Source organism: Haliotis rubra, unplaced genomic scaffold (genome assembly GCF_003918875.1).
Source record: "Haliotis rubra isolate DU_JTF1 unplaced genomic scaffold, ASM391887v1 Scf1514, whole genome shotgun sequence".
NCBI lineage: Eukaryota > Metazoa > Mollusca > Gastropoda > Lepetellida > Haliotidae > Haliotis > Haliotis rubra.
The window spans coordinates 64,956-75,655 of record NW_025765464.1 but is presented as its reverse complement, the minus strand read 5'-3'; positions in this window follow the sequence as shown (position 1 = coordinate 75,655).

Here is a 10,700-nt window from a genome sequence, read left to right as displayed (position 1 = left end):
AACGCTGACTCTGATTCCTTTGTGTTTAGGAATATGTGCAAAACAAAAAGAAAGTTATTGTTTTAGATCAGATAACAAATCAATGTCATATACTCGGCTACGAGAAGTGTTTATTGAGGCCTTTAAACCATATGTGCCTGACATTAAATGCTATGGTTTGCACAGTTTGAGATCAGGTGGGGCGAGTGTTGCTGCAAATCGGGGAATTCCTGATAGGCTTTTCAAACGGCATGGACGGTGGAGGAGCGAAGGCTAAAGATGGTTATGTAAAGGACAGTGTAGAAATCAGATTGAAAGTGTCTCTTTCTTTGGGTCTTTAAGCCCCCGTTCTTTGGTCTCAAGAGTGCACCGCACATGACATACCATATAACTGTTGTGTTGTTTGTAGTACTGAGTGGAGAGTAGGAGAAATATAATTTCTTTCGTTTGAGGAACGAATAAGATTGAAATTATTTTCTCCTTGCGTAGGAAAGTACTACTTGTTGATGTAAGAATGTCCGCTAGATGGCTCTGTTATGGGTTTATAAGGAAAGGCGGGAGTTCGAAGTGCATTCTCAGTTGCGGTGCGCTCGAGTCTAGTATTAACCTGTGGTCGGTTTATGGTATGTTTTTTATCATCTGAATGAAATGTGTTCATTTGTGTTCAGTGATTTTGCTTTCACTGTTTGATGTTGTGTACAGGCATATTGTACGTGTCAACGAGCCATGTTAATACGTGTGAGAATGTGTATATTGTATGTGCTGACGAGCCATGATAATACGTGTGAGTACTGGCATATTGTGCGTGCTGACGAGCCATGATAATACGTGTGAGAATATGTATATTGTATGTGCTGATGAGCCATGATAATACGTGTGAGAATATGTATATTGTATGTGCTGACGAGCCATGATAATACGTGTGAGTACTGGCATATTGTATGTGCTGACGAGCCATGATAATACGTGTGAGAATATGTATATTGTATGTGCTGATGAGCCATGATAATACGTGTGAGAATATGTATATTGTATGTGCTGACGAGCCATGATAATACGTGTGAGTATTGGCATATTGTGCGTGCTGACGAGCCATGATAATACGTGTGAGTATTGGCATATTGTGCGTGCTGTCGAGCCATGATAATACGTGTGAGTATTGGCATATTGTATGTGCTGACGAGCCATGATAATACGTGTGAGTATTGGCATATTGTGCGTGCTGACGAGCCATGATAATACGTGTGAGTATTGGCATATTGTGCGTGCTGTCGAGCCGTGATAATACGTGTGAGAATATGTATATTGTATGTGCTGACGAGCCATGATAATACGTGTGAGTATTGGCATATTGTGCGTGCTGACGAGCCATGATAATACGTGTGAGTATTGGCATATTGTGCGTGCTGTCGAGCCGTGATAATACGTGTGAGTATTGGCATATTGTGCGTGCTGACGAGCCATGATAATACGTGTGAGTATTGGCATATTGTGAGCGCTGACGAGATAAAACGTCGAGCATTTGTATAAGGTGTGAGCTGATAATACGTGATCCTGTTTGTATATCACACGAATGACAGTGTCATAAGTTGTATATATTACAATGATCATTATGATATGTTGATTGAGTTTGTATGATGTAGAGTTAATGTTGATGGCAATGATGATGATGATGATGATGATGATGATGATGGAGTTAAGTGGAAATAAACAAGAGTGCACCGCACATGACAAACCATATAACTGTTGTGTTGTTTGTAGTACTGAGTGGAGAGTAGGAGAACAGGAGTGTTTTAAAGGATATTTCTTTTTGTCATTCCTATTTCATTTTCGCTTGGTCTAAATATATGACTGTCATTATAATTGGTATATCAGATGATAGCACAAATTCATGTATCCATCAGATGTTAGCACAAACTTCATGTATCCGTCAGATGTTAGCACAAATTTCATGTATCAATCAGATGTTAGCACAAATGTCATGTATCCATCATATTCAATCTCTTTGGACACTTTGTATAATATATATTGTACTATTACAAACACTACAGTACAGTATGGGTTCAGTGATATATGTTAAACAGAACACAGAGTCGCAATAAAATCTAAAGTGTCTGTGTGTGCGGATATTCATTTCGGTGCACCCCAGGGCTCCGTTTTGGGGCCTGTTTTGTACTGTCTGTATTCGAAGCCGAGATCAATATCTGCCAACAACATGATCTCTCCTATATGGTTTATGCAGATGATCAGCAGATGTACAGAGTGGTTCAACCTGGGATTTCTTGGACGCACACTTCGAGAGCATTGGAAGCCTGTGTGTCAGATGTCATCGACTGGACAAGCAACAATATCCTTAAAGTCAATCAGGAAACACTGAATTTATTATTTTCAGTTCCAAGAAAGTTGACACCAGTGACATGCAAGTACAAGTTGGAGACAGCTCTGTTAAATCATTCTGATTCTGTGAAGAATCTTGGTGTTCACTTCGACCACAAACTGACAATGGAGAGACAAGTCAATGTCATCGCCAAGTCATGCTACTTCCAGATCAGAAGTATTTCAGCCATACCCAGATACATCACTGTTGTAAGACTCTAGTACACGCTTTAGTAACATCTAGACTGGATTATGGAAATGGTATTCTCTATGGACTACCTGAAACGATCACCAGTCGTCTACAGAAGGTGCAGAACTTTGCAGCTAGACTAATTACCAAAACTGGCCGACGTGAGGAGATTATGCCTGTGAAAGAGAAGCTACACTGGCTCCCAGTAAGACAGAGATGCTAGTATAAGATCCTGATGTATGCTTATAAATGTATCCACGGTTTGGCCCCATACTATCTTCAGGAACTTGTTGTGCCATATCATCCAGCAAGGTCACTCAGATCAGAATCTGAATCCCGTCTCTGTCAACCAAAGACACGTACAGTAACGCATGGCCACAGCTGTTTTGACAGCATTTCAGCTAATCTTTGGAACAGTCTACCAATTAGCCTACGAAATTCATCCTCACTGGACATTTTTAAGAAAGCTCTTAAAACTCATCTTTTGAAAAGCTGCTTATTCCACATAATGTATCACTGGTTTTATCACTGTGTACAATTTTACTCCCTCTTGTATGTGTTTAACCATCCTTTTCATATTTTATCTTTTAGCATCACTTGTATACCACCTGTATATCACCATACAGTATTTTATATGTGAAGCGCCTTAGAGTGCTTTTAAATAAGCAAATAGGGCGCTATAGAAATCTTGTGTATTAGTATTATTATTTAAAATACCAGTTGATAAAGAAACTGAATCTTTGGACATTTCAAAAGACGTCGGCCACTGACACTACGCTGGTGTAAAAAAATGTCCGTTTAATTCCATCAAATTGTATCGATGGCCTGATTATTTCTACTGTGTTCAGATTGTATTCGGACATACAGAGCAACGTAAGAACAATTAGTAATCACTTACTTCTGTTATAAATGCAGTGTTTCTGGTATGAAAGCCATCAAACCTGTGTTCTGATTGGCTGAGAAAGGTCACATGACCTGTTAATGATGCCTATAAATTCTATCACTGGTCGAGGTCTGGGACATTCAATTCATACTCTTTCTCTAGACTCCTGCTCTTACTTTCCCTGGTACCTCTACCAACCTTCTATTTATCATTATAACTGCCATAACATGAGGTCAAATTGAGAATTACTTTCTTGATAACATTAACATACTGAACATCATTGAAAACGCACCAGTCTACAATTGTCCATATTTTCATCAAGATGGATTTCAGCATGTCAATGATCAATGAATATAACTAACATGAGGTCGAAGGGCATGTCCAGTTGAAACAAATGCTTTAGGGAATGTGCACTAGGCATGATTCAGGTTGGCACAAGCAGCAGGGATATTGCTCAACAACTTGGACTTGGCCCCTCCACCATCGTTAGGCTTCATAGAAGACATCAGTAGAAAGGCAGCACCCATGACATAATGTATCATTGGTTTTATCAATGGCCTTGGCAACAACGTGTTACGACGCTCCATCAGGATCGCCATATTGACCTTGTCCATATCAGTGATTGAACACTGCCGATTGCAAGGACTGCTGCACTAGTTCAAGGTTGACTTGGGGGTCATCAGCGCTGACTCCATGCTCGACGTCCTTACGTTGGACCAATTCTGACTGACAGACACCGTAATGAGCGTATACAATGGGCTAGCCGGCATTTTCAGTAAAGGTTACAACAATGGCATGGTGTGGTAGTCACTGACGAGTCACGTCTTCATCTACGTAATGCTGACGGCCGAGTACGTGGTTTTTTTTGGCGTAGACGTGGTGAACGTTATGCTGATGAGTGTGTGGTTCAGACAGACCTTTGGGTGGTGGGAATGTCATGGTCTTGGGTGGAATAAAGTACAATCACAGGACTGCTTTCATGTCTGTCAAGGGAGAGTTAATGTCCTTTATTACTGTGAGCAGATTCTTCAGAATCACATCGTATCTGTCTTCAATCACCACCAAGATGTCCATACTTTTTAACAGGACAACGCACGGGCACACACAACAAGACTTTCCATGCAGTATCTGGCCCAGCAACACATCCAGGTTATTCATGGGCCAGCACAGTCGCCAGATGTATCCCCCATGAAGCACTTGTGGGACGAAATTGGTCAAAGTCTTTCGCGGCGACAGCTGATGTGAAACATCCGGGAACTTGAGGCTGCACTACTGCAGAAGTTGAATGCCATCCTCAAGAACTCTATTCGGATGCTTATTGACTCAATGAGGAGACGTTGAACTGCATGTGTCAATGCAAATGGCGGTCACACGCGATATTGACTTTTCTATTTGACCCCACGTGTGTATGATCCTTTCTGACTGTGGAACATTTCAATGAATGAACGTCTTTTCTGTGTTGTTGTTTTTGTCAGTCGTCCATCTGTTATTATCCACTCAAAAAATGTCAATTCCTTACACGTGCCTTTAATAATCTGAACTTTTATAAGTGCTGCGTCTTCAGTGATGTTCAGGATATATAGAGTATCATTTCCCGAAAAGAATCAGCCTTGTACTTAAGTCTATCTATAGTCCAAGTAATGTATACATAAAGTGTGTATACATCAATGCAAACTTATCTTTCTATACTTTTTTGTCATTTCCATGTGTAATTTGTCTTCACACGTGCATCCAAAGAGTGTTACAAATTTGTCCAATATTTCCCCTTCAAAGTATCGTCAATGTTGCTGGCAAAAGCGTAATTACGTGGTGATGATGTAGAACAGGTCATCGATGTCTTCAGGTCAAGTCGGTTGGTTGTTGTTAAGGCCGCACTCAGCAATATTCCAGCTTCATCATTTATCAAGCATACATCACATAACGGGCAGAACTGGTCACTTCATCTATAACCACTCTCTTAAAACAGGAAACTTTTTGGAGCACAAATAGTCCTCACATTCTTCGTGGTTCAATGTTTAGGACATCTTGGTTTATATTGTTTTTGTTTTGTTTGTCTATAAACGCGGCACATGTACGTGTCGTATGTACAAGACAAACAGGCAAACCTGAGCCCAATACATGGAAGCATATAGTATGTATCAACAGTGGTCTATACGCATCTCACTAGCTACTGCGTAATGCCCATGATACATTACCCCCCAATGCATGACGGAAGCAAAACATGTTCCGACAGTCTTAATTGATTGGCAATCGACTATGTAATCGTACAGAAACACGCTAATATAATCTGAAGGGTTTCCTTGTTTGGTTTTACACGTAATATTCATTGATTAAATGCACACGTGATACACTGATTTCACGTTTCCCTTGTTTAGCAAACAGACACGAACTGTACACGTTGTAACTGTAGACACTCCAGGCGAAATTGTTGTGAATTCTTCGATTCATTCAACACATTTCCTTGTGAGTCGAAATTGTTGTGAATTCTTCGATTCATTCAACACATTTCCTTGTGAGTCTCACGTAAATGTCGTTGGGTGGTTATTGACTGACACAGAGTATATTGTTCCGACAAATATAACACGTAGCAATTAAACCGCAAATCAATGTAATGTTGTTCGGATATTTCGGCAAACGAAGTTCTTGTATTGTGTATAGAACAATGGCATTACGTTCGAGTTGCACGTTCTTATCGTTAGTCTGCCCCAGGTGTGATACATGTATTTAACTAAATACACTGAAATAACAAACGGCACCGTTTGTTGCAAGTTAATATCACAATCAATCTCCATCACCCAAATTCCACTGACCAGTTTGAAGAATATGCCTTACCTATTTCTCCATTCCAGCCAATATGTTGGTACAGGAAAGTGATGTGTTTGCCGTCATCAATCCTGCCCATGACCCGGCACTCCTCCTCGACCACCTCAACAGCTAACATGACCAAATTCAATTACTACGGAGACCGAACAACAACATACCTTGCCTTTTCTCGATGTTTCACTCCATAACTCACCTGACAAGATCACTACATCCATCGACAGAAAGACAACCCGCATCGACCATACATCCACTACCTGTCCAACCACACACACACACACACACACACACACACACACAGATTAAACGCCCTTTTAATATCAACTGTAAAAAGAAGCGCCAAATCCATCTGTAACCCCGCCCAGCTATGTGCTCAGATAGATCACCTCAAGAGAACTTTCATCACCCTCAATGGCTATCCCAAACACCGTGTAGAACAGACTATAGCTAAAGCTCTCAACCAGCAAAACCAACGCCCACCAAAAATGAATCATCGCCAATCGGTATTCCCTACCGCCAGATTAGTCATTACATCAGCCGACTTCTCAGAAAAACTGTAATCACAGACGTGACATTTTATTCAGACGTGACTTTGAAGGCCATCCTAAAACCAAATGGACGAGGTGCCAGCAATCAGACTACGCACAATCCCCGAGGCTGCATATACCAACTAAACTGCAACTGTGGCAGTAGCTACATTGGAGAGACATCACCAAGACCCAAAGAACACAAAACATCTGTTGAAAAAGTTGACCACTAATCTGCCCTTTCAGAGCATATAACTAACAACCCCACCCACTCCATTGACTGGCAACAGACTAGCATCTTGGCTACCAATGTTCACGATTGGCGAAAACGGAAAATACGAGAAGCCACCAACATCAGGAGATAAACCCCAGAGATTAATAGAGATCAAGGTGTATACCTCCCTACTGCCTGGAACATCATAAAAACCGAATGACACTCGCCTCTATTGTCACTAATTGGCTGTATATCACTCTGCTGTGTTCACATCTCCTTATCCTCATTATTTGTGTCAACTGGCTTTACCTTATCCCAATTATAGTTTTTATAACTGCTTTTTTATCTGCCCTCATTGATTGATTGTTTGTACATGTACATCTCTGGCTTCCTGTGAGATGCTGGTGATCTATAGCCCTGTTTTATATTGTATTGTCGTCTATAGTGATATATTTTTATGATAGCGTACTAGTTTTAAATTAAGAGCTGTGATATTCTAGTAGTTTTACTGTCCTTCGATGACAGGTTTTTATTTTCTCAATTTATTTTTAATTGATATGAATTACATTGTTCTCGTCACGATATGGCTGAGATAATGCCGACGTGACGTTAAATCTCACTCACAAACCCTGGCTTCCTGTATATATAGCATATATAACATGTTTTCTACACCTGTCTTTAATCACCTGAAAAAGGGGCAAGAAGTGGCCCAGAAACGTTGCGTTATATAATAAATAAGAAGTATCTATATACTTGTCTTATAAGGGTCGTATACTTTTGATCCATATTCTAATACAAACCTGTTTAGGTACAAATATGATGTTTAAAGAAAATCTAGATGTGATGTTTGGAAAATCGGTTCCCAAAGCATAAATAATTTGCGAAAAAATAGGAAAAGAAATGGGTCCTTGCTGATGTTCTCTATTAACAACGTTTCCCATGGGAAAAATCCAATTGGTATTTAGAAGATATTAGCTACTCTGTTTTCAATTTTGCGGTCCTTTATCGTTGATTTAAGACCGCTAAATTAAACATTTAAACATTTAGCGGTCTTAAATCAACGATAAAGGACCGAAAAATTGAAAACAGAGTAGTTTTATCTTCATTCTAGCACGACTGATAAGCGTTTTAAAACCGAACTGTTTGGCGCGCAAGAACACAAGGCGTGAAGAGGCCTTTTTCCTGGAAATCGCTTGGAATCGTCCCGTTGAATGACAGGTTGTGTAATGAACAAAATAAGACATTTTCAACAACATAAATGCTTTATTTCAGGAACCAGTATGCTTGTATTTATAACAAGTAGCATACTTTATACTGTGAGCAAGTACAATTATTTTATTTTTCTCAAGCGAATTATTGACCGCCCCTACTGTATCACAATCGATTTGCCCCATTTCAAGCCGTGAACTCGCTAAGTTTAGTCGCCGCTAACTTTATTCACGGGAATCATTGTTGATAACCACCCTACTATTCCCTTTTTGCAAAAGATCTGAAATGCCACGTTTTATGTGGGATACATGGGCAGTGGAAGCGGAAGGACTGGGTATTACGGCCGGGTCGGAAGCGGTCAGGTTAGGACATGTGGGCCGACGTGTGTTGTCGACGTCATGCCAGCTAGATCTGACCCGGTTCGAATATACTGCCGCTTTTGCGCTACTGACGGATTTTCCAGCATTGTAGTTTCTTCACTGGGAATAGGGTCAAGAAATTTGTCTTCAAACCATTCGCTTTTCACATCAAAAACAGCAAAGTTGCTGCCGAGGTAGAAATTGCCGATGTCCGCATGTTTGTTTACAAACAATAGGGTCAGCGAGTTCGTTGTATTCATACGCGGTGAATCGGTCACTTTAATTATCGGTATTAAACTGCCATTTAAGTACGATTTTGATGTGCTTTCAGCCAATCAGAATCGAGTATCACACAATGTCGTGCTAGAATTGCAGTTCATCAGTAAAGTACACATTCAGATAGTTTTGTTGAGGAACTGATGACTCAGCTGGTTACAGAGTAGATAGCTGACTTTGTCGGCTGGCCTCTCGTGACCGACTCTGAGACTGCTGGTTCCAATCCTGGACTGAACACCCAAAGGCCATGCTCATTAAATGAGGTTTTTGAAGTTCCCGAGAAAGAGATTTGGTACTTGCAAAGAGCTGGGTTCACTTTTCAGAGAAACAGAGTCTTTGAATTTCCTCACTTGTAGGTTATTCATGTTGTCTGGCATTCGGATCCTAAAAGAAAAGTAAATATCAAAACCACAAAGAAACCAAGAAGTTAGCTTGATGAATGTTCATTTATGGCATGGCTGGATTAATTCGTCCGGATGGATGAAGGTCAGTTGTTCGGTCTAGAACAGTTCATCTCCAAAGAAAATCTAATCTTGGCGGCCCACTCGTTAAGCACTGTGTACTTAGTCATTTCCGTCAAGTCGGGTTTAGCGCCGACACAACGTGTGCCAGTTTGTCAGTGTTGAACAGCTACTGAAGTATAAGACAAGGCTGTTCAAGGTGCCAAGCAAAATCTATCTGCAAGTCCTTAATAGAACCCTATTAACCCCTGAGACCTCAGCCCAGTTGAGCCTCGCAGTCAGTCCTGACTAAAACCCTTGACACAATGAAAGTACAGATGAAATATGTACATGTAGGCAAATGCCACGAGAAAAGGGCATTTGTTGATGGTCTGAGATGTCAGGATAGGATGCTGGCTGGAAAGTGCTGTTCCGATTCCCAGGTTGACTGGCCTAAAGGACAACCATGTCGCCTGACAGGATACCCGTAGCTTAAACAAAAGAGACACAATGTTGCACTTCAGTGTTACATTCCTGATATAACATGGTTTATACATCGTTTATGCATTGAACGAAATATTTCTAAGCATTTGGTACTTGCATAACCAATGTTTGTTTGAATTCATTTGGTTTACAAAATCTTTCTTATTTAGTACAATTACATTTTGACAATGTATCCAAATACCCCTAAAGAACAAAATCCATTTTACATTTTCCTTGGAAGTACCTGACAATCTTCTGCTAACCAAGGGATCAGCTATCTAGATAACATAAACAGACAAGTCTAATGTAATAATCACTTAGTCCAAATCCATGCGCAAATTTAAATCTGCTGGCATGACTCAACTGTATTATGACATTTAGGCTGATTATCGCAATATCCAATCAGGGTTGTTTCGAGACAATCAATCAGTCTGTTCTGAAAACTGAACGTTTACATTTTCTGCATTTTCACACCATAATCATACCACTGAACAGTTGATGTCAGCCTTTGCATAGTCTCTACTTCTCTAATCGTTTTGATCACCTCTGTTACAGAAAACTCTGATGCAGGTTGACATCGGAATTTTAAAAAAGAAACAGTTCCATTGAAATTGAAAAGACATATTAGTGAGATGGGGGTCAATAATACAAACAGTAACTGGGTTAAACGTAGTCGTGCTTCGTTTGGAGCTTAAACATTACAGTAGGGGATGTAAGGAAGGGAAATAATACTACAGTGACTGTGAGACAGGTTATGTCGTACTAGGTAGTATCTATTTCAATTCTGCATGATCGATGCTGGCACTAACTAGTGTGTGTCTGTGTGTGTGATCGAGGTGAGATTTGACAATCATGATGCAATCCTTACTATTTGTTAAGTCAATTACCCCATACCATAATTATCAGTCACATTTGAACCGTTTCATAATTTGCTTGTTATTTCT